General features: G+C 41.8%; 1 protein-coding gene across 1 annotated transcript in view; it reads left to right on the top strand.

The window, feature by feature from the left end:
• The first annotated feature begins 1,894 nt into the window (after positions 1–1,894).
• The window catches only part of YES1 (YES proto-oncogene 1, Src family tyrosine kinase), a 52,057-nt gene continuing 33,547 nt past the window's right edge, over positions 1,895–20,404 (top strand). Inside the window, exon 1 of the mRNA XM_035317696.1 lies at positions 1,895–2,115. The gene's annotated coding sequence lies outside the window, so the exon portion shown is untranslated. The remainder of the gene's footprint in view (positions 2,116–20,404) is intronic.

Below are 20,404 nucleotides of genomic sequence, written 5' to 3'. Positions count from 1 at the left end.
CTCAAACCCTAATCTATTCTTTCACGTCCACATGGTGCGGGGCTGAGCTTGTTGCCAGCTGCAAGACCGGTCATCTCCTCTTCTCCCAGGCTGCTGTGCTATTTTAACCACACCAGGCTTGAAATTAAGCATTTCGGTCTCTTCACTATTGAGAGAAGCTGATCGCCAGTGCAGCCCTAGTACTATTTGTGGAGGCACATCTGGGCAGTCAACAGCATACATGCTGTAAGAGAGCAAACGGAGGCCACAGTCAACTGCTGCCTTTCAGAAACCCACCGACACACTTGTATATTGGTCCTTGGGAGAGAAAGCAATGGGAGAGGTACAATGTACTGAAAATCCCAGGTAACCTGTTGCTACCGTATGCGTACAGCCAGGCGCCAAGAGAAATCCCATCCATCTACCGCAGGCCTGAAACCAAATTGCCTCTACCCATAAAGTTTTGGCCCAAAGCTGCTCCATTCCTTACCAAAAATGAGTAACTTTGAAACCTTATGATGACGACATCCTAGGGGCTCAGACATTTTGTTCAGATAAGCAAGTTCTACCACCGAGATGTAAAATTAACCAGGCAGCAGTGCCTGCCTCTGCATAGGCAAACGCGACTGATGCTGGAGGTCAGACTGTGTTCCCACCAGTGCTGGGAAGCAGCGACAGACTCAGGCCTCTGCCACTCCGCAAATATCCGCAGTTAAGTAAATCGCTGCCCAGCTCGATTCGTAAAACTCGCTGTTGATTTCTAAATTAAAAATCAATCCTTTATAATGTGATTTAGGCTCCTGACAGGGCAGGACAATGATAAACTCCACCACGCTAACAGGATTGCATGAATATGATTTATAGTAAGGAGCCTCAAAATCTGATTATTATTTTTTTTTTTTAATTTATCTTGTTAACTGCCTGCTTAGTGTGCTTACGGTCTTGTAAAAGCAAATACGTGTATTGTCTTAAATTAAAAATTACAAAAGACTTTACTCTGCATCCTTGCCTAGAGAACGGATCTCATGTTTCGCTTGCTTTAACAATTAAAATACACTGTATTAGATTATCATTACAGATCAATACAATTAATTTTATATTCAGCCTGTGAACCAAATAAAGATGCAACAGACATAAACACTATTAGAGCACCAAATTTTGCTATTAGCGAGCTGAAAGCAATAAAAGATAATTCAGAGTGATAACCACCAATTTGCCCGCTTAAACTTCAATAACTTCGTCTCCTTCGGGTGGTCTGTGTTATTTTCTTCCACTTCTTCCTGCAGTCAGTAATTCGGAAGGCTGGATGTGTTGCAGTGACCTTTCTCCTTAAGCCCACCTCGACGCAAATCCAACCTTTTTACTTCAACGTGAAAGGCTGGCCTCTGGAATTGTGGCTGGTGGGAAACCCATGACTCCAAACATCTCGGAGCTAAAGGAGAGTACAGTGGGAAAAGCCAAAATCCGAACATGAGGGAGCTCAGGGAGCCTTGCTCCCTGCTCGCCGGGCGTTTGGGAGCCACTTGGCGGTGCGGCGGAGGGGAAGGAGCTCACACACCTGAACCGGCGTGAAGCCGGGGGTACACCAGCCGAGCTCGGGCTGCTCCCTGCTACCCCGGGGGACCCCCCTACACCCACCCCAGCCCGCGGGGGTCGCCCCCGGGGAGCGGGAACGGCTGCCCCTCGCCTCCCTCCCGTCAGCGCAGGGCCGCCACCATGTTGGCTCGGTCGGAGGGGGCCGCGCCGCCGCCATCCCGCGGCGTGGGGGCCGCCCGGCTCCTCCCCGCGGCCTCTGACTCGGGCGGGGAGCCTCGCCCGGAGGCAGCGGCGGGCGAGGCGAAGCCAGGAGAGGCGAGGCGAGGCGGAGGAGGGGCCGGCGGTGCCCGGCGGAGAAGCCCGGCCGTAGGGGCGGGAAGTCTCCTCCTCCCGCCGCCAGGCTCCAGCTCCCCGCACGCACCGGAGCGCCCGGCTCCCTCCTCCTCCTCCTCCTCCTCCTCCCGCTCCTCTTCCCTCCTCCCTTCCCCTCCTCCCCCCCTTCCCTCCCCGGGTCGCCGCGGCTCCGGGAGGAGCGGGGGGGGCCCCGCTTCCTTCCCTCTCCCCCCTCCTTCTCCCACCGGCGCCGCCGAGGACAGGCAGGTGAGGACCCGGCCGCGCTCCGCCGCCCCGCGGGGAGAGGCGGCCGCGATGGCGGCGGCGGCGGCGGCCGCAGCGGAGGCGCTAGGCCCCGGCCGCCCTCCCCCGGCCTCTCCCCGCGCCGCGACCCCTTCCTCCGCCCGAAGTTTCTCGCCAACTTTCCTGCCGGGCCCCGCGGGGGCACCGAGGGGGGAGGCGGCGGGCTTCGGGGGGACCGCACCGGGGGGGCGAGGAGGCACGGCCCGGGGCCGGCTGCGGCTCCCCGGGGACCCCCGGGGAGGGCTTGGAGCGGGGCTCCGGTGGCCGTGGGGGGGAAGGGGGGGGGGGGCTCGGGGCGAGATCCAGGAAATTGGTTTCCGAAGGGGCTGTGCGCCCTTATATGTATATATATGTATTATTTTTTTTTCGCTCGGTGTTCTGGTTTGCGTCCCTCCACCTAGCAGGAACACGACTGCTTGAGATTTCTGAGTCATTAATTTGAATATTCAGTCATAACACTTCATCAAACCTCCTCATGTTCCTTACAGATTTTTTTTTTTAATTTAGAAATAATAAATAAAAAAAAAAGGCATTACAAACGCACAGGCCCCCATCCCCGCAGACAGCGCGTGCAACTTTCCTTGCCGCAGACCCACAGGCGTGCGGCGAGTGAAGTTCTGTGCGCGTCCCTCCGGGCGAAGGGCTGGCAGCGCGCTGCCTCCCCGCCTCACGTACACCCTGCTGCAAATGCAGGGGTTCGCTGCCTTGGCTTCAAGATGGGCCCTTCCAGATGTCGGATACGTACGGAGGCACGAGCCGGTTTGTGTCAGAGAAAGTAGGATACGAATACGTGCGAAGCTCGTGATTGCTAGGAAGGTTCGTTCAGGCCTACCTGCTGCGTTTGAGCCCAGGCAGAGGCTGGTTGTTAATTAGAAAATAGCTGTATGAATTTACTTTAACTGGCAGGCTGAGCCAAAACCAGCTTAAAACCCAGAACGTTTTGCCAAGGAAAGTGTATTGTATTTTTCTTAACAATTCATCAGCACCTGAAATTTCAGGCAAATTTTGCAAGCAAAATTGACCTTTAGTTGAGGAAGTGAGATAGAAAAGTTTACTTGTCTCTTTTTCATTTTTGGAAACCAAGACTGCAAAGAAGGCTTTCTAATGAAAGTGTGTTGTTAGTTACATTTGTAACACTGTACTTCATACACCACAACAACTGTATGTTTCTGCAGGCTTGGTAAGTTTAAGGATTGTTCCTTTCCTGCAAAAAAAAAAAACAACTTGTATATGTGTTTCCTATGTGTGTTTATAAATTCAGCTGGAGAGGGTTTGTACTGAACCTGTGCGTAAAGCAGAGATCCTGGGTGTGTTTTGCACAGCCAGGGAGCAAGGGTTAATTTCAGGATGAGGTAGCGTTTGTGACATGAACACAAGGAGAGCAGCACTGGCACTCACAGGGACTGTGCTGAATTTCAGAGAAAAAAAAAAAACAACACAATACCAAGTATATAAAACTGTCAATAGTTGGTAACAGTGATTGCCAATATTTCTTTTATTCCACCAGCTTTGTTAGCTTTATTTCCTCAAGAAGTGCAACTCAAGTGCAACAGCAACATCTGTGTGCCTGTCAGTCCCTCTAACAAATCTTCCAGCTGTTAGCCAATTTCAAGCAAATTTGGCAGCAGAAGTCTCCCAGGTGGACAATTTGTACGAAATTTGCGAAAGTAAGGAAGCCAGGTAGAAAAGAGCTCTTAAGCTGCACACTGGAGAGTTTGCGTGAGCACTTCATTCAGTCTGGAAATTGACGCAGGAAATTAGGCTTCACCGGTTCTGCTGTTCGCAGAGCTGCCTGTGTAGTTTTTAATAACTTCCTAATTTTTGAACCCCTAATACTCCTCTTTGAAATCTGGAGAACTTCATTTGGAGTGAGGGTGAGGCCATAGTAGATGTAATCTGTATTTCATGTTATAAAGAGGGATTTATGTTATTCTGGTTTTTTAATATTTAGGACCTAACAGTGCTCTGGCTATGAAATAAATGAATGGTACTAGAAGTATATTGGAATTGCCAACCTATTTGAAATAGCTAGAGGAGTGTCACACTTAATAAATCTTTGGTGTGGTGCGTAGTGAGTACCAGAATTATTTCTTGAAAAATTGCAGTTTATAATTCAGTTATTTGTTTGTTTTTTAACGATACTCTTCTGCACCGGAGGCATATTCTTTGTTTTGAGACCTGTGTACTTCCTGCAATTCCAGAAGATAAGTCAGGACTGTGCTCGCGCTGATAAAAGATTGTCATCATGTGACAGGGATGTGAACGTCCGCGTCGTGGCTCATGTCAGTTCAAGTGGCCAAAGTTTACTTTATGAACGCAGTCGCTGCATGGTTTTACTTTCCTATGTGCTCTGTATGTGGGCAACAGCAGCGCGTTTTCAGTCGCTAATTCCCCGTGTTCAGACCGACGGTTAAGAGAAATACATTCTTTCATCTTTATTTCCCATTTGGATCAAACTGTTTAGCCTTGTACTTTGATCACAGTTTGAGTACGCTAGCTTGATGTTAGTTTAGAAATCGGTGTCAGTATCAACACGCAGACTACTTCAGGAGCGCTTGCTTATTCGGCTGTGTCGTATTGGGCAGCTGTTGTCAGGTAGGACACCTTCCATGCCTGTGCAGTCTCCAGTTTTTGAGAAGCCCTTCTGAAAGGTTTTGGCTTTTCATATTTGAAATCCTCTGTAAGTTGACAGAACAGATCCAGTACTGAGGAAGAAATGTAGTTTCTAAAACTAGTGTTAAAATTAGGGGGTAATTTTTAGGGTCCCAGAGGAACCACCTTTGACTACGAGAAGATACATCATTCTCTGCCTTTATTTCATTTCTCCTTGAGAAATGCCAGTAGGGTGCCGCTTTATGGTGCTGGCTTTTACGATGTAGCGACCACTGTTCCTTGTTAATGATTTTTATTTTGAATACAAACTGCCTTACAGTTGCCATATGGTAACTTCTTTCAATCGCTGCAGTCCTGGGCTGCATTCAAACCAGTGACTTGGAGCTGTGGGGTTCCAGAGCGTGTTATCAGTTGCCAGGTTTTGAAGGCAAACCTGAACAAATTCCCATCTGTATGCTGAAGGGAAAAAGTAGTATTGAGAAGAAGCTGTCTGCTAACTGCAGGACAAGTTTAATTTTAGTCTTTCAGAGGTCATTCTTACTGCCAGTTCCACCTAGGGGAATAGGATTTATTCTTAATGGTGCCAGTGCATCAAAGCAGCAGTCTTCACCGAGGCAAGTTGGTGAAGCGAGTGGGACTGCACCCTCAGGTAACGTTCACACGCACGGCTGGCTGAGGGATCGGGATCGAGATGATAGTAACGTTAGTGACGGAAGTAAAGTAAGGAGAAGTTATTCGTTGTGCACAAGTTTTATTCTCTTTAGATTTAAATAGATATTCTTTAAAAACGTGACTGGCAATGGGATTAAAACCACCAAGCATCCCTTTCTGTTGTCCCTTCAGGTAGGTGCCTGCGTGGAGTGCTGGGTCTCGCACTGGGTCTCACGCTCTGTCCCAAAAATTAGTAAGTGAAAGCTACACTCTGCTGCAAAGAGTCCCTGGACCAAGGGTCTCCCCTGGGGACTGCCTGCTGTAGGTTTTTGTCCAGCCCTGCAGCTGATCGGGATGCTGCAGAAGGGATCGTCAGCAAGCGCATCTTTAGCCATGCTGACTGTTATCGCTGAGACTGGGGCTTTGTTTCGATTTTTCATGACAGTACTCTTACTTAATGTTACAGGATATGCTTGAAGAGTGCCAAGGAAGTAATGACCACCAAAACCTCAGGCAGGCATTATCTGGTTTTCAACTTTTTGAGTACTCAGAGAGGCCGCATATGGGGTTAGATGACCTTCTTTTGGCTAGGCTAGCTCTGTTTTATCTTTGTATTTTTGGAAGGCAAATGTTATCGTAATAGCATTATATAAGATGTAATCAATACAGATACTTAAATCTCAAGTATATATGTAAGTTGTGAATTCTGATGGTGCTACTGATCTTCAAATAGCTTGTCTTTCAAATCAGTACTTCAGGAGGAAGCAAAACTTCTGTGGTTTAAGATACACGTTTCTGTGGTTTTCTTCACACCAGAAGTCTAGAGACATCTGAGAAAAATAAATGATTCTTCAGAAGCTTAGAGCCACCCTTTCTGTTCGGATTTTAGGATGAGGCTTACAGAAGTAACTTCATTTACTTACACTGCTGGTGAAGTTGCTGAGTAAACATGGTCACGAGTAAATCTTTGTAGTTTGGGGTCTCTAACTTGATTCTGGGGAAACTTTGACACGTTTGGTGGTGTTAATCTGATGTTTCAAGTTAGTCTACGTATCGGGGGGCTTGGGTTCACTGGGGTTAACTTCCTTCCTTTGCACATGCCCAAAGCACCTTCTGACCTTATAAAAATGAGACAGTAGAAGTGTTTTATCCACGGTGTGTGGTCTCAGGTATGCTTACCAGGATTGATGGCCCCGTAGCAAAAGAACGGTAGGAGCAGAGGACAGCGTTCATGTTTGTCCATGGTCAACTCCGAGTGTTTGTCCACGGTTCAGGAAGACCTTCTAATGTTTCTGCTCCGTGCTTGGAATTTTCAGCTACAGGAAGAAAAATGCAGTTATCTGGGCTAAAGGTTCTGAAATTTTCAACCATACTTAATACCCTCACGACTGTAATAAAAGACAGTGCTTAAGTGAGGTGTTTAAAGAGTAATTAGAGGGTACCCTGAATCCCTTGTGTATTGCAGTTGTGTAGCGTGGTAACTGCTTTTGGCAGTCAGCCAGGAGAAGACGACATAAAACAAATTAATGCTGAACAATCCCATGCTAATAAGTTATTTTTAAGTGCGGTTAGACAACAAAATTAATATTTATGCTTTAAATTTGACAAAGGAAAAAATAGGTCTGAGTTGTGTCGTACTTTCTTGCTTTTCAAGAACATTTTATTGGAAACTGAAATCACTACACTTGTAATGAATTAAAAAACAAAACAAAACAAAACCCTCCCAAGTGCTTATGTATGTACTTAGCTCTACTCATTCTACACTCTTCATGCTTCTGGTTGTCTTCACCAGCCTGGCTTGTTCAACACAACTTCTCTGTTTTGCCAGTGACAGTACCACAAAGTCCAGAAACTGTCCTTGGCATGGGCTTTCTTGGTTCTTATGCTCCTGAACACCCTGAAGACGGCACAGCTTGCCATCCCAGGCAGTAGGTGCTAGTGGTAGGCTTCTGATCCGATTCAGGGAGAGATTTGGGTTAAATGGACTTCTGGTGAGATGTTCTTTCAGTGGATTTAACTGAATGATGTATGTGCATCAGAGAGGAGACACAGCTAAGGTTTTGGTCAAAGCATGCTCCATTGAAAAATGAACAGAGAATTAATGTATAGGCAACATTCTAGTTTTCAAAATTTGCATTTACCTGTTAATGCTGTTTCCCACAGATTGGAAGAAAAAAAATGTTAGTTTCAAAGAGCTATTATGTGGTTGAGAAAGGAAATCCAAATGTAAAAACAGAAGTTCTATACTTGACTGTAAACTTCTTAAAATCAGGAAGTTTAGTAGTACATCTTCCTTTTTTTTTAGTTCCTTTGATTCTGATATTATTTTTCTGAGTGTCTGCAGTTTGAGATTAAAACCTTATAGTAGTGCTTTCCAAACTGAGGTCTTCAGAAGCATATTCACAGGCAAAATTTGCAGTGTTTCAGGAAAAAAAAAATAACAAAGTTATCCTGTGAGAAACTGAAAATTAAGGGCCATGTGTAGGTCTGCAATATGTTTGGAGTGAGTGGTCTCTAAACACACTTTGAAAATATTTTATAAATCTATTTTACACAATTTTAAACTGAAAAATTTGCACAGAACCCAGTAGCAAACTTCACATGGTAAAGATGTGGCTTTTATATTCATGTAAGGATTAAGCAAGGGTGCGATGGAATGGGAGGAAGGCATATGGTGATAGAAGTGTATGTTTCATGGCCCTTTTCCTATATGTTTTTGAGTTGAAAACAAAATGTGCAGGCAGAACGTTTTACTTCTGTGGTTTTTTTTTTGTTTGTTTGTTTTTTGTTCTTTTTTGTTGTTGTTGTTTTTGTTTGTTTGTTTGTTTTTAATGCTATTAATGATTTAGTATTTCAGATTAGCTCTGATTTCAGTAATTCAGTTGAAGTAGCCCATGTTTCCCTGTAGGTGCAAACTCATTTGGTGCTACTGGGAAGCTGCATGCCTTACGTACCACTGGGTAATTTCACTTAGTAGAAAGTCTTGCAATATGCGACAAGTGAACCTGAAAGCACAGATTATTATGTTTCCTAATGCAAATTTATGTAAGGCTTAGGTAACATCCCTGGGGCAAAGGCCTTTCTCTGTTTTGAGTGATGGCCAGCCCAGGTGAGCTGTGCATTGCTGTTGTAAGAAGGCTGTTCCTACTGCATGGGTGTGGAAGGCGTGGGTTTGTCTGTTTTTTTGTTTCTTTCTTTCTTTCTTTGTTTTTTATCTTAAATCATAACAGTGTTTTTCCTCTTTGATGCTCATATTCAGTACGTAAAGCCTCCTGAAAGGACAGCTGTCATGAATCAGACAATATCAGACCAAATATCTCTTTATTAAGAGATTATTAAGAGATATTAAAAGTTTGGGATTTTTGCCAAAATATGTTTTCTGTGTGTTTTTGTGTGTGTCTGTGTGTCTGTGTCATGTTTCCCCCGTCCCCCCCCAAAGTTCTAGGTATAAGTTACATTAATAGAATGACAAAATCCTGAAATCAAAGAGAGGGAGGAGTTGAACTGATTTTTAAAGATCGGTTTAAAGGAGTATTAAAGGTTATAATATTACTGTCCAGATCTCATCTATACCTTACTGGAAGGCATGAGAGAGGGAGTATGCTGTTCTCTCTGTGGACACCCATATTTGATTCTTTTTTATTGTAAAATTAAGTACTCTAATCAGGAAAGTATACAGTAAAATACTATTCCTTTTGAAAACAATTACTTGTGAAACAAAGAAGAGTAGGGAAAAACAAGATAATTCCTGAGCTGTTACTGCTAATTATTGGAAATTGTCCTGAATAAAATTGCTTTTCTCAGCGGCTATACTTTTTCAAACCTGAAAAATAAGTAGGTATTGTATCAATATTCTGTGAGGGGTAGAAAAAAAGGTTATGATTTTTTATTATTTTTTTTTTTTTCGGTGGGTTTTGGCTTTTTTTTGGGGGGGGAGGGGGGTTGGGTTTTCAAATGAGTGAGTAAAATTCAAGGACAAAACTCTAAACTCCTGAAATAACACAAAAATAAAGCAGTGACTTGTACATGGTGTTAGAGGCTAAGATGCAATAGTAATATGACTATATATATATTTTTTTAACTTTTTTTAACTTTTAAGTACAGCTTTGTACTTGAAGTACAGTTCTACACTTAAAACACAATTCATAAATCATAGTGACTGAGGTTGCTCTTATCGCTTTAAAAATAGCTTGCTGAATAATTATATATATTATATAATTTGCTAAAGATATCAGTCTCCTTTTTCATTTTAGGAAATATTTCATACACTGTAAAAACCTGTAGAACTGTTTGATTCAGGATATCATGATACACAAAAAAAGGCACAAGTGATAGTTTAGAGATGGAAACCATACTGCTCTGAAAATAAAATTGGTTTGTTCATACAAAGTAGGTATATAAAAATATTTTCCAATTATTTTGTATTGGTTATTAAAAGTAGGACTTTCTTATTACCTTTTTTTTTCCACCTTTACCTTAAGTCTGATGTAGCATCCAAATACTATTTACAATTGGTGTGTACGTGGTAAAACCATGGCCAAGTTAATACAGGGTGATTTGTAAAGTGACTTAAGTTAACAAGCACGACACCTTGATTTTATATGGTATTTTAAATGAATATTTTAACCTGTTTTGCACTTGTACTTCTTAGCTCTTTTCTCAGACAAAGAGGCTGAGTATTCCTGGTCAAAAAAATGTGTTGACCATAACTGTATACTACGGTTTGTGCTAATCTTGCTAGTTTTTTTGCCAGTGACATGGATTTTCCAATTGTGCTGTTTAATAATAAAATGTCTTAATAACTTCTTTTAAGTTTCATGTATAATTGTAAAACAATGAATGCACAATTTATTTGCAAGATAGTTTTTTCTTCACATTTTGTCTTCAGTGGCATTTGAATGGAAGCAGTGATTGAAATTCATATAAATAACCAGTGTTATATTTTAAGGTATAAGTTGTTAATGTGTTGACTTTTAGATAAGGTTTTAGAAGGTGATAATTTAAATGGAAAGCACATTTTGTTTTAAATCTGATGGATGTATTTACAAGAGGGAATGTTAGCTTCGATTTAATTGGTTTTGGTTACCAAAAACTCTGAAATGTTAGAATGAATGGATATGTACTTGTACATTTTAGTTTTCTTTGAAAACATGAACAAAAATCTGGCCTCTTCTGATCATATCTTGCCTGAATGTTTCACAAATATTTATATAATATTGAACTGATATTTATATAATATTAATTTGGATGGAAGTCCTCTATACTTGTAACAGAAGCTGGTGGTTAAGGTACATCAGCATTCAAATTCTGATTCAAGGTGGTTATGAGTGAGCTCTGCCTGATTTGAATTTGTTTAAAATTTTGTTAGCTAGCATAATTTGAATAAAATTGTAGTTATTATAGGTTATCCTAGCAGTAAATTTAGGTCTTGCTGTAAATAGATGTTGTAATTAAAAATAAATACTTATTTCTCAACTTTAAATACTAAAAAATGCAACCGGACAGGTAACTTTCCATTGTAACATGGTTTGTGCCCAGCTAGCATATGACTCTGTTTGCCTGTGCAGATCTGTTATATTTTCCTTTTCCTCTTGCAAGCATACTCAGAAGTTAATGTTAATTCCTGCGTTAGACATCATGTAGTATACACAGGTAACCAGATAATTTAGATGCCTGAATGAATTCATCTTCAGGCTGACAGAGGAACCTGCCAAAACTTTGGGGCCAGCAGAATAGTCGCAGCGTGAGAGATTCTTGAGGAAACCCCAATGTGCTGATGGGCATTTGGGAAGTTCGTAAGTGTTGTTGCTGCATGGCTTGTGCAGCTTGGAAACCGTGCAATTGACCTGTTGCTTCTGCTGACCTATTTCCTAGACTTGGACTTTTCCCCGCCTCTTGGTTCCTGTGAAAGTTAAAAGACAAAGCAGGATGCATCAAATGATGCAGTTCTACAGCCAGAAAATTGGAATGGGGTTATTACTATTATTTTTAAAATCTTACCACATTAAACAACTTCTCACATGCTTTAAACTGAAGTGGAAATCGGACTTTTTTCCATTTTTGAATTGTTCTTTTTGTCAAACCAATTGTATGATTTTTTTTTCAATTAATTAGGAAGTGGATTAGGAAGTGGAAAAACCTGAATCTGTTCTTATTCACGGATATTTTAGTTTTGCTGTTCTAGGACCTGATCCTTTTTCACGTTGAAGTGAAGTGCAAAATTCCTCTTGACTTCAGGGAGAGTTGGATTAGCTTTACATAAAAGGACCAAATTGTCTGCTGGGATAAGTGGAGGCAACTGTATTGAAGTAGGCTTCACTGGAGTATAAAATGAAGACAAAGAAGTGTGGCCTGCCTTTACAGGCAATGAAATTGGATCTGCTGTCTCAAACAGCTAGGCTCATTTAGCACTGAATCAAAGAAGTTTTTTTCCTTCTTCCAGTTAGATAGAATCGGTGGTTCTGATTCACTGCACTGAGCAATTTGAGATGTCACTTACTTTTGACTAGAGATATTTTACAGCATCAATCTTTTAGCACCTGAAAGCCGCAACCTGTTTATGAACTCTTGTGCGTGTGTGATATAAGAAATACGAGGAGAAAACACAAACGCTTTCTAAGCTGTTAGCAAATTTTCAAGCCGCTCACCCTCTCCGTTGCTTCAAGGTCTCCACGTACCATTTAAACTTGATACGTTTTGTATTACGAGTTGTGTGGGGTTTGGGGGGCTTTCTTTTTTTCACCTGCTTCGCGTAGCCTCAGCATCAGGGCGGGTCTTCTGAGCGGCTCTCTGTGGTCTTGCTGAGGTGGGAAGGAGATTCACTGACACCAGAAGCTGGGCTGGATGTCAGCCTGTGTGTTTACCAGGGGGTATGCAGAGTAATTTCACTGACTTCCACAATAGACAATAGCATCTTTGGCATCTCTTTTGTGCTTTACGCAGCAGTGTTGTCTGTGTTGTGTACACAAACAAGGGAGAGAATTTGCAGAATGAACTGAAACACAGTGACTACTCGTACTACTGTGTAATACTTCATGTAAAATGTATCATGTGCCAATTTTGCTTATCAAGTCTTTCTTTCAGTGCTTCTAGTATCTGTTGGGATCGCCAATTAATTCAAATCTCTGCAACAGTTTTGACCTAAGCAACTGGATGGCTTTCTTTTATTGCCTCTTCAAAGCTCCACAAAGGGAAGAAGGGCTGGCACATTGTAATCTCCTTAGAATAATCGTAGAATGAGTGCTTAAATGCTGTTCAGCATTCCTTTATTAATGTTTCACATGCAAAATGAAATCCCATCAGTGGGAAGAATGCAGATCCACTGAATTCTAAGCTGTTTAAGCTTTCACAGCTCTGCAAAAATAAAAATTCCCCAAATCCTGACTGCTGCTGCAATATTTAGCTGGGGTGGGGTTAAGCAGTGCACCAAAATTCACTGCCATACTTGAGGTGTTAAGTTTACAGAGCAAAACCTAAAAAGGGCTTTAAGATTAGTCGTAGTTAGGAAGGTTATTGAAGCACGGGCTTCTTCCCGGAAACATCCTGTACTTTTGTTGTCTTCAGCTAGCTTCATCTATTCAGCGTCCTAACTGCTTTTCTGGTTTTTAGAAACTCTTGCTGCAACTTCTTTGTGACTAAAGCACATTGTCAATCAGCCCAAACCTCCCCATGCCAGCCAACTGTCCCCTTAATGCAGCAATTCAATGGAATGAATGGAGCTCATACTTTAAGGAGACAATTGGCTACCAGAGCGAGTGCCAAGTTGATTTAACTTTGCACAAGTGTGAAAGAGTTTTTAAATGGATGCTGTCAACTAGTGTTGGCCCAAGGTTTCAGCTGCCTGAAAATTGTTATAATCTCATTGGGAGTATGTCCAAATTTGTTTAAAATATTTTAGTCAACCACTTCACTGCAGCGGTATGAATATCCTAGGAACTATTGTTAGACGATCATCCTTGCTGTATCAAAACCGTAGTAGACGTGCCCTGGCCAAATGTACAACATAGCTTTTATAATGGGCTCCTTTTTTTTTGGCAGTACATCACTAAATTGGTGAAAGAATACAGGATTCATGTTGTAATCTGCTCTTCCAGTGCAGTGTAATGCCACAGCTTGTGTTTGAAGCACTTGGTCAGATGCATAATATGGTATAAAACCACAACTGCAGCCTGCCATCACTGTAAGACTTGCGGAGCTGAGCCACCAGTAAGCCACACAGCTACTGGCTTATCCAGTACCTGGAAATGTTTAAAGCTGGTTGGGATTTAGGAATACTGCATCATTTCTTTGCTGGACAGAGTTTTTTGGCAAATTTGTAGCTGGTTTGAAAGGATGCTTACGTTCTGGATACATAAACCCACCCTTGGTTGAAGTGATGGTGTAAGCACAAGGCACCTTCTTAGCACAGTTTGTGGTCTGATAATTGTCTTCACTGCAGCCTGAAGGGAAGACAAGGTGAAAAAAGTTGCAGAAAAAAACATGGAGAAGATGCTCCCTAAAATTCCTAGTGTCTCTTTTGCCGAAAGGCCAGGGAATCTGTAAAGGGGAGCTACTTCTGTCAAGAGCATGACAGAATACAGGAATAAAACCAGATCTGCAAAGAGGACGTTTTTAACAAAATGCCTAATTTAAATTCAAATTTCTCCTAATTTAAATGTCTCCTCCAAAATGGAGAAAAGTTCTTGTAGGCATGATCTTGTAGGCAAGTGTGCCTGATAAACTTCTCTTTTCTCACCAGTAAGTAAGGCGTGTGTTTGGGGGGTGGGGGTGTTTTCCTTGCTTCTCTGAGATCATTTGGCCATTACAGCTGCAACAGCATTTCTATCAGTTTAGATACATTTGCCAGAGAAAAAAGAAGCATTGTTATTTCAGTGCCTAGCTGGGATAAGCAGTTTTTTAAGGAGCGGCGTGAGATTGTCGGTTGTTTTAAGGACATCCCAGCTATGAGATGTGCAATTACTATTGAGTGTATGTATTTGTGTAGATGTGAAAAATATTTAGGTTGGAAAAGATGAAGAATGGGAGCTGGAATATTTTCCAAGTATGTTGGGCTGGAAGGTGGTTAGGAGCTGTCAGCATAGGATGGTTTTATGAAGGGGAAGTCATTCAGCATCTTCACCACCAACCTGGGTGATCAGACAGCTGTGCCCTCAGCACATCTGCAGAGAGTATGAAACTGGGGTGAGCAATTTGTAGACCAAAGGGCTGTGCTGACATTCAAAGAGACCTTGACAGGCTGAAGACCTGGGCAGAGAGGAACCTCCTGCAGTTTAGCAAGGGTAAGCGCAGGGTCCTATGCCTGGGGAGGAACAGCCCCAGGCACCAGGACCTGCTGGGGCCACCCTGGGAAGCAGCTCTGCAGAACAGGAGCTGGGAGTCCTGGTGGACACCAAGTCAAACATGAGCCAGCAGTGTGCCCGTGCAGCAAAAATGGTAACCTGGGCTGCGTTAGGCAGAGCACTGCCAGCAGAAGGGAGGTGGTGATCCTTCCCCTCTGCTCAGCACGGGTGAGGCCACCCCTGGAGTGCTGGGTCCAGTGCTGGGCTCCCCAGTACAGCAGAGGCATGGACACACTGGAGAGAGTCTAATGAAGGGCTCCAAAGGTGAAGAGGGGATTGGAGTGTCTGACATATGAATAGAGGCTGTGAGAGCTTCTAGATGGAGAAGAGAAGGTTGGGGAGGATCTCGTGTCTGAATACCTCACAGGGTGAGTAAAGACCACAGGGCTAGACTCTTCTCAGTAATGTCCAGTGAGAGGACAAGAAGCAACAGGCACAAATTGTAATATGGGAAATTCCATACAGACATAGTAGAAAAAAAAATATTGTAAGGGTGATAAAACACTGGACAGGTGGTCCAGAAAGGTTGTGTCATCTCCATCCTTGCTCGTAACTTAAAACCTAACTGCATACAGCCTTTACCAACTTGCTGTGGTTGACATGGCTTTGAGCAGGAGAGTTGGAGTAGACGACCTGCAGAAGTCCTTTCCAACTTTATCTGTGCAAGGTATTTTTATGTTAGGAGTAAGTGACACAGAAATAAGTGTTGTAATTGAATTTTAACAACACACGGGTGTTCAAAGGCAGAATATTTTTGTTCATTTGTTTTGCCAGCCAACTTTTTTTTTTTTTTTCTGACAGTTGAAATTACTGTTTGCAACTGCATTGTTCTCTGGGGCTTCTTTGCTTTCTGCTAGTAATATAAAGTCTGTGTATGGCCTCGTTGTCTGTCCTGTCTCCCTCCTCTCCATGGAAGGAGTGGAGAGGAGTTGGGATTAATTTCTCTGCTGCCTGGAAGGCTGAGCAACAACCAGAGGCTTTTAAGTGGAAGAAAAGTTTTCATCTCATGTTTAGGCAGGTTTTTTTTTTCAACATCTGTGATAGAATCATCTTTTTTGTTGTTGTTGTTCCTTAATGCTGTAAAAACTTAGAATGTGAACTCTATACTTGCTCCAATGCTGTATTTACCGATGGTGAAGAGGTGTTTTTTTGGTTTATTTTCCTCCATGCATTTGACTAAACACCCTGAATTGCTGAATCCATACTGTTGTTGTGTCGGTATTAGAACTACAGATTTCTGTTAAGCTAATACAAAAAATAGAGAGGGAAAAAGAAACTGAAACTTGCATGTGGATTTATATACACTGTTATATTTATCACTAGAAATAGGGTCACAAGGAAACCTGTCACAGGCAGGCATATATGAAACTTTTGAGCTTGCATCAGAAAAAGGCACCTGATGAGTTCAGTGAGATGGGACTCATTTTCAGCTCTGTCTTTGGACTTGTGAGTGGAAAGTGACAGCATTATCCTGAAGAAAAAATGGGTGAATTTCGACTTGAAAGTTAGAGAGCATTTAGCAACCTTGTAAAATTTCATACCATTGGTAAGAATAAAAATATTTGCGTATATTAAAAATTGGCTTGGGGCAGTCCTTCTCTCAAGTTCTCAATGCCAGTCTTCCAGCAAGATGTTAAAAGTCATACTTCCCTTTGAACAGTATCTTATTTATAAATGAATAACTGTGTTTTTACACATCTCTTTGTGTCTTCTGGTGATTAGGACCACTCTTAAATAGTTAACTAGCTCCTGCTGCACAGCAGTGCATATTTATGAAGCTATAATTTACAGACTGGAAAGATAAGAGAGTTATTTTGATACAACTAAATCTTTGTAGTATTACTGGTAAAGTAAATCTTCATTATGTACTGATCTCCCCAAAGATACTGTTTAAACTGTCTAAAGAAAATAAAAACATACACATCTCTTTCTAGAGGCTTGCATTTATGCTTACACCCTGTAAGTCTAGCTTTCCAAACTGCAAGCAAGCAAAGGAACGTTGCACTTACTGTACACAGTAAGCAACAAAGACACCATCTAGTTTAGATACAAATTCGTTTATGGATGATTTCTTATGGCTTAATCTGTATGTAACACTGATTTTATTATTATTATTATTATCTTTTAAAAGGCTTCAGGAGAGATCTGAGGATCAGTAAGCTTGACACCTGTGCCAAGTAAAAATAATAATGGAAGACAACATGGACAAACATGTGTTGAGGAAGAGTAAGGAGCTTGCTATGAAGGGATGTCAGCTTTTGCAGACTCCCTGGAGCTTTTTGAAGGTGTCAGGAAGCACATGAATAAGTGAAATCTGACAGAAAATAGTTCATTTGAATTTCCAACAGTCATGACAGGAGCCCCCACCAAAAACCTTTGAAGAAACTAAGCAGCCATTGGATATGGAGAAAGGGCTTTGTGTGACTAAATCGATGACTAAAATAAAAGGCATGGAGAGTTGGAGTAATTAGAGTAGAGAGGAGTCCTGGTTTTCAATTCTCCATGGTTTTGTTCATGGGGAATGTTCATGACAAATATGGGAGACAGGTGAGCTCTGAGTTTACTGACAGGTAGTAGACACAAAGACAGACCATAACACCACGTAGGGACTTGATAATACTCAGCAACTGGACATGAAAACGGCAGAGTTGTTTCCCATCAGTAGCTTAATGTGGTGCATCCTGGAGGAGTAGGGGAGCAAGCTTACCTTCACATCTAAAAAGGAGAGGTTAAAGCTGAGTATTGTCCCTCAGCATTGCTGTCAAAAACAGCCAAAGATCAGAAACGTTTAGGAAATAGAGACTAATAATTATACTGTTGTGTTTTTTTGTTTGTTTGTTTTTTGTTGTTGTTGTTGTTTTAATGTCATGAATTATTTTATGTAGCTCTGCCCTACTCACCCCTACTTCTTAAGACAATTTAAAATAAAAACCAACCATAGTTTCAAAGCATAGTTGAAGTGTTACAGAAGAGCAAATATGAAAGTAATAGGAAGCAATTTGTGTAAGAGGAACAACGTGCATTCTTTTGGGTAGAAGCAATGACTGAAAAATGGTGTGGTAGAGTTCTGTAAAGTGATCAGTAGCAAACGGGACATAAATAGACAGTGAACAAACACTCCCTTTTTTTAGCGTGCACACACCAAGAGGTATCTAATGAAACTAGCAGCTGATGAATTGAAAACAGACAAAAGGAGGTGGTTCTTGACAGAACGTGTAATTAAGCTATAGAATTTCTTGCCTCAGGAATTTAAGGAGGCTAAACATTTCCCCTCAGTGCTGATGTCAACTGCCGTTTCACGGAGGAAAAAATCATCAATTGCAAATACCTGCTTGTTCAGGAAACCCTACTTCTGCAAGCTGTGGAGGATGTTGGAGGCTCCTCAACTAAGGAGTATTCAGGGGAAGTATTGCTGTGTATTTATCGTGTTCTTCCATGCTTCTCTAGATATCTAGTATCAGGTACTGTTAGTGAGGGTGTGTTTGAATGGACCTTTTGATCTTGTCAGTACAGGCATTCCTTTGTTGTAAAGCTTGTTTTCTTTTTTTTTTTCCTTTTTTTTTTTTTTTTTTTTTTAATTTCTCTGCTGACTCGTTTTCCAGAATCCCTACTACCAGTAGCAGTCAAACTTTGGGCCATAGTGAGACAATAAGTTACACAGGAGGTGGTTTAGGTCCATAGGCTACATATTCTGTGTGTGACCTTGTATTTTCCACCAAAATATACAGTCTCCACGAAGGCAGGGTCATGTTCAGGGCAGAGAGAAGACTGCTGGTACATGTCAGACGGTGGATTGATTTTGTATGACTTTGTCCTGTTACTGTTGCATAGTATTTTTAAGGTTATTTAACGGATGCCCTTCCAGTCACATCTATCTCATGTTCCGTGCACAACAGAGGCCTTTTGGGGAAAGAGGTATTTTGGGAAAGAGGCATTTTTGAGTGGGTACTGATGAAACAAATGCATGGCCTGGGCTGTCTGTAGGCTGGTTATTCCTGCTTTCCCTTCAGACTCCAGTGATTTTTGTCTTGCTCTGCCCTCCCACAGACATACTCAGCACCCTGTATCTCCGTGTTGTATGTGACCAGTTTATTGATGAAAAATGTAGTTCTTTGTTTCTGCAGTGACTAGAGAGCTCTCTACGTAAGTGGAGGAGTAATATAAAGAAGACATACTTTGTGCTGGATAGAAGTACTGCATTTGAGCAGATTCATGCTATTTGAAAAAAAAAAAAAAAAAAAAGAGAGAGACTGCTATTTAATATAGCTGCTCTCTTCTTAATGTGGCAGCTGCACAACTCATGATTTTTTACTCTCTGGCTCAATCTTAATTGATTACTTTGATTTAATAATGTACCTTAGCATGGCACCGATTTTGAATCCCATGTCCCTGTTTTCCTTAGAAAAGTTCTTGAAGTTCAGGCAGAGTTTAGGCAATTATTAATTTCATCTTAACATTTTCATCTAGTTCTGTATAATTTTATAAAGCATTCTGTATGCATTTGCATTATTTTAAAATAATTATTTCATATCCATCAGGTGTTACAATTTGTACTAAGATGTCAGATGTCTGGAGCTTATATTTGAAAGATGTGCTTGTTTTCATACGAAGAGTACTCTAACCATGGTGCGAGGGGAAAATAGGAGTGTGAGTGCTAACGTTTACACCTAGCTTAAGCTAATTCCAGATGCTAATTTAGGGCGTTGCTGCTTCTCACCTTCTTGAAAGGAAAGTTTTCCAGCCTAATTCTTTGACTCAGTAATAGATGGCGCCATGAAGCATGCTGTACAATGTGAACTTCAGCATGAGCTATCGGGAGACAGGTTGGTGAACCCCAGCTTCGGCTGCCTGTGTGTGAGCTTGTTCTGTAGGCTCCCTTTATAGTCAGTGGAGAGAAATAAGCACTTCACTGCATGATTCATCTCGTCCTGAGCGAGATCTCTAAATTTGGAAGATGAATTCCACCTGAAGTCCATTGCTGAGTATAAATGTCATTTGTTTAAGCTAGGGAGTTTTTTAAAAGTACACTGACTTGACTAGCACAGCAGTTGAGTAGGAGTCTTTTGTTTTCTCCCATGAGTTAGTTTTCAGAGGTTTAAAATCAGTGCTCTGTATCCTATTTGGCGCCTTGTGTTTTCTGAAGCTGTTCCGCTTTTATGGCACATTTGCAAGTTGACAATTCGGGTACATTCACATAGCCTTGCAGAGTCATGCAGATACCTTCCTTAACTTTTGTTTCAATTTCTCTGAAGTTGATGTTTGGAATAGCTCACATCCTTTTTTTTTTTCCTTTTTTTTCTTTTTGAACATGCCGTGCCATGTTCATGCACTCATGCACTCCATCGTGCTTGAATACTCTCAGTCCCTTGCCTGCCCCCTCCCCTAAACTTATTTCTCCTTGTTTATAGGTCTTACTTCCTTTCAGGGGAGATCTGTTCTTTTTATTTCCTTTTGGGATTTTTGCTTTATGTCAGCATTTGTGGCAACTTTATCTTCTTGATCACACTAATCAAGTCCTGCTACCAGACTATCCCTGTATCTGGGGGAGGGGGGGGATTTTACTGTACACTTCTCCTTTTCTATCATATTCATTATATTTACATTCAGCTACATATCAAAAGCTGACAAGAGTTTTGTCAGGGTTGTTGTGT

This window comes from Oxyura jamaicensis, chromosome 2, assembly GCF_011077185.1.
Source record: "Oxyura jamaicensis isolate SHBP4307 breed ruddy duck chromosome 2, BPBGC_Ojam_1.0, whole genome shotgun sequence".
NCBI lineage: Eukaryota > Metazoa > Chordata > Aves > Anseriformes > Anatidae > Oxyura > Oxyura jamaicensis.
This window is presented reverse-complemented; position numbering and strand designations above follow the sequence as displayed.